The sequence below is a fragment of the Mobula birostris genome, chromosome 13 (genome assembly GCF_030028105.1).
Source record: "Mobula birostris isolate sMobBir1 chromosome 13, sMobBir1.hap1, whole genome shotgun sequence".
Lineage (NCBI taxonomy): Eukaryota > Metazoa > Chordata > Chondrichthyes > Myliobatiformes > Myliobatidae > Mobula > Mobula birostris.
Window position 1 is genome coordinate 18,146,213 of NC_092382.1, and position 4,542 is coordinate 18,150,754.

Here is a 4,542-nt window from a genome sequence, read left to right on the forward strand (position 1 = left end):
ATACACGACTACACTTTCTTATCCGCATCTCCAGCTCTCCGTCGTGTTTGTTTAACACATAGTTACCACCCTTAGAGTTTGATGCCCAAGCACTGGTGTTTGGGATGTCTCCCTGACGATCTCTAGATGTTCGGACTGTGACTGCGTCAGTGAAGAAATTGGAGATATGAAAGTGTTTATTGATCACCACGAACAGGCATTTTCTAGGACACACTCTCGATAGAAAACCTATAACTCAAACTGGAGCAAGAGTTTATACTCCTGGGGAAATGGTGATGACAGTTTATTCTATACAATTTTGCAAGATACAATGACACAATCTACTTGAATATTTTCAGTCTGACAAATGGTTCATTTTAGAGTGGAAGCGCATTGTAATTCACGACTCTTTTGAAGGCTTAGACAATTTTCCTGAGTCCATCTAGTTCAAACAAATGGTCAAAAACTTCTGAAAACAGAGAACGCAGGAGCTCAAGGTCACTGCTGTGAGGATGGGTCAGGCAGGGAATGCAGGAGACTGATCGTGTGTTGAGAAGTGGGATCTGTTTAATGTGATGTCATGGTTGGTACAGACACTGTGGGCCAAAAGGTCTGTTCCTGTGCTGCTCCTTCCTCTGTACTATGTAGGAGTAAGACAAACAACATGCAGCACGGTTCTTTTCTTAGACGAGATATTTCTCTCAATGGTGCTGAACATGTTTTTGACCTAGGAGACTGTTTGGTACACTTCACACAAACAAGCTGAGGATAGTTGCTCGTAATCGGGATTGGGAGATAAGGTTACAGTGGGATGAGCTGTGATTACAATTGGTGGAAATTCAGAGTGGAATGGCTGCTTTACTCTGAGTGGATCTGCTCAATCGATGGAGAAAAGTCGCACTGTCAAAAGATGCGGTGGAGAGTTGGGTCTGATGGTGTTTCAAACAAAATTGTTTTCAGTTTCGCAATTAATTCACTAAAATAATCACAAACTCTCACCTCAGGGATTGCACTTGACTGATGTAATCGGTTTGTAAATAATTTAAAAATCTTTATTATTACATCTTCTGAAATCTGTCCCTGTGGAGTAGCTAAATGGTATTAAAACCTCATACATGTTCTGCCTCAATGTTTCATTCCGAGAGATCGCCTGTGGCACAGAGCGACAAATGACTCGACAGAGGCAATGTCAACAATGCTGGATAAGTATAGGAGTGTGCAGGAAATATTGAGAGTGTTGATTACCGTCATTGGCGTTCCCGGTGAGTGAGCAGAGCATTTCCTGTTTGGTATTTCTGTGTTCTAACCGGTGTGAACCTGCTTATGATCATTTTACAACTCTCCAAATTGATGATTATTGTACAAATTTCCTCTGTGATATCCATTCTGTCAAATAAAACCTCTGTATCTCCTCCAACTCACAGAATCGACTCGAACTTTGCACTTGCATTCAATGGCACGTTGACCAGAGTGGTACTAGAGCTGGGGACGGGCAGCGCCACTGGAATGTCTGACTGACAGAGTTATTTATACTCTGTGGTGTTGACTGCTGATGAATTATTTATCAGAGTAAACACATGGTCCTTTGATGACAGCTGGCCCAGTTCTGGATACAGACAGCTCTCTTGGAAGGGTAACTGGGAGGGATTCAGTAGGACATTGCCCACAGTTGTATTAGTGCTGGGGAAAGGCCCCTCTGCAGGAAGGTGTGACAAGTGGACGTTTAGTGGGACCGTGCCAAGAGTTGCACCAGTGCCAGAGACAGGTATCTCTATAGGAAGACGTGACGAGGAGGGTTTTGATGCGACCTCGTCTGGAGCTTCCTGATGTTTTGGACAAGAAGTTGTCCGCGAAAGGGTGTCCGGAGGGATTCAGTGGGATTTTGCCTAGTGTTGTATCAGTACTGGGTACAGGCAGCTCTCCGGGAAGGGGTGACTAGAAGGGATTTATTGGGACCGTCTCCGGATTTGTCCCAGTCTTGGGTACGGGAAGCGCTCCGTGACAGTGAGACAGGGAGGAAGGGTTTTACATTGTGAAGTTCACAGTTTCTGTGCAATTGATCAGTATGAAAACCTGGTCCTGTGATTCATTCCTCCTTGTGAAGACTGTCACAGTTGGATTTCACTGACTGTTGGTTAAAAAATGGGTCTGATCACCTGAACCAGTGCCCACAGATCTCCTGACGAGTGTTACCGAATTGAACTGCGCTGTAGAACTAATCCATTAATGAAGCACTCCGGCATCCATTTACTAAGTTGTTCCTCCTTTCGCTCTGAGACCCGTCCGGAACTATTTCAGTGTTTGTTCAACTCCATGATCGCTGCTTAAGCTGCCGCATTTCTCCGGCACTTTGTGTGTGTTGCTTCGCTCTGGATCCCTCTTCGGCCCGGTCAGCTGATGAGATTCCAGAGGCCTGGTCAGTCACTGTTAAATCAGTGAAACCGCTCCCATCAGGAACTGGAATCTGGATTAGCACATATCGTTGTTGCTCCTGACGATTACCCACAGTGAGGAAGGCAGTTCAGAGACAGCATGACCTGTGTTTGGTGTTAGATGAGGAGCTGTTCACCGTCTCTAGCACTCCTGACTTTTGGTTGAAACCGAAACCTGTATCCATTCCCAAAGAAAGTGTTTAATGATGCCCAGTACCTCCTCTCTTCTCTCTCCCTGCAGTGAATTCATTGGCGATTGCGATCCTGTCCCGGGGAAAGTGCGGCCTCTGTTCCTGCGCCACCCGTTACCTGGTGGCCATGGCAGCGGCGGATCTACTGACTGTTGTCACCGACGTCCTTTTGCGTCAAGTCTCAGATTACTACATTCCGTGGAATTTTCTAAGCATTACCCCTGTGTGCAGAGTTATCGAGGTACTGAGGTTTACAGCCACATACTGTTCTGTCTGGTTCACCGTCACTTTCACCTTTGACCGGTTTGTTGCCATTTGTTACCAGAAGCTGAAAACAAAATATTGCTCCGGGAAAACTGCGGCTGTGGTTGTAACAACAACCGGCGTGCTGTCCTTTCTGAAAAACGTTCCCCGCTACTTCCAACAAAGTTGCTGGTGAACGCAGCAGGCCAGGCAGCATCTCTAAGAAGAGGTACAGTCAACGTTTCAGACCCTTCTCGGCCTGAACGTCGACTGTACCTCTTCCTAGAGATGCTGCCTCGCCTGCTGCGTTCACCAGCAACTTTGATGTGTGTTGCTTGAATTTCCAGCATCTGCATAATTCCTGTTGTTTGTCCCCGCTACTTCCTCTGGGAGCCCAGAGAGATAATCAACAATGCACCGTGGTTCTGTAAACTCATGGATAATCCTTACACTGACCCCGGATGAGTAGCATACGATTGGCGCGACACAGTATTAAATCCGTTCATCTCTTTCGTTCTGATTCTGTTGTTCAACGCTCTGACAGTCAGGTACATTTTAGTGGCGAGTCGGGTCCGTAAGGCACTGCGGGGTCAAACCAAGAGCGAGAACAGCAGTAACCCGGAGATGGAGAGCCGGAGGAGGTCTGCGGTTTTAATCTTCACCCTCTCCGGCAGCTTCATCCTCCTGTGGATGACGTGCCTTGTCAATTTCATATATTATGAGATCAAAGGAATAGGATTCATGTATTTCAATGATTCCAAATGGATCTTTCACCTCGTCGGGGTTGTGCTGAAGGATTTCAACTGCTGCACGAACACATTCATTTACGCGGTGACTCAGTCGAAATTTAGGGAGCAGGTGATCAGCGCGGTGAAATATCCGATCATCTTGTTGCGACAGGTCATTAATAAAGCCGAGTCCTAGGCACAACCCAGATTCACCGCCCGATCCTAGGTGTTATTCCCGGCCAGATTGTCCTACCGATCGGCAGCTCCGGGATATTACCAACAGCGGAGTTGTGGGCCATAATAGGAGGCGAGGGGAGCGGGAGGTAGGGAGACAGGAACGCGGTTGCGAGGGGGAGACGTGAGAGAGTGGCTGAATGAGGTGATGAAACGAGAGCGCGGCACGCGTGGGTTTGGTGACATTGGGAGAGATTGTGTGTGTGTGAGGGGGGGAGAGAGGGAGAGAGAGAGAGAGAGACAGAGGGAGAGAGAGACTGAAAAAGAGCTGCATGTGGTTAAACTGGGAGGACTGCAGAAAAGATTTTCGAGAATGTTGGCATGACTAGGGGGCTGTGTTATAGGAAGAGTTTCGTCAGTTTCTTAGAACTTCGGAGAGTGACAGGCAACCAAATGGATATGATTAAAATTACCATAGATTCAGTGAAGCTCGACGGCGACAGTTCATGTTCCCGCTTATTACTGGACCACTAAATACAGCTCCACGAAAGTGACCTAACCTGTTGGTAAGTTCTACCCACAGTCACTGTGTGGCTGGAGCTGAGGGATTAGAAGCAATTCACGTGCATTTTCGGTGGCTGCAATGCCGGGTCCCATTAGCGGTATCAGTGCACATTTACTATGAGTTCGCAGTATTTTGTGAATAAACCGCGCCCGAGTCGTTCTAATGGCTTTGTAAAAGTTTCAAACCTTCAGCTGAATTACGAGGAAAAGAATATCAATCCTCTTACAGTC

The 4,542-nt window shown here is 46.9% G+C and overlaps 1 pseudogene; it reads left to right on the forward strand.

Annotated features, from left to right (window-relative positions):
• Positions 1-1,097: 1,097 nt before the first annotated feature.
• LOC140207829 (probable G-protein coupled receptor 139) lies at positions 1,098-3,769 on the forward strand (annotated as a pseudogene).
• Positions 3,770-4,542: the final 773 nt, after the last annotated feature.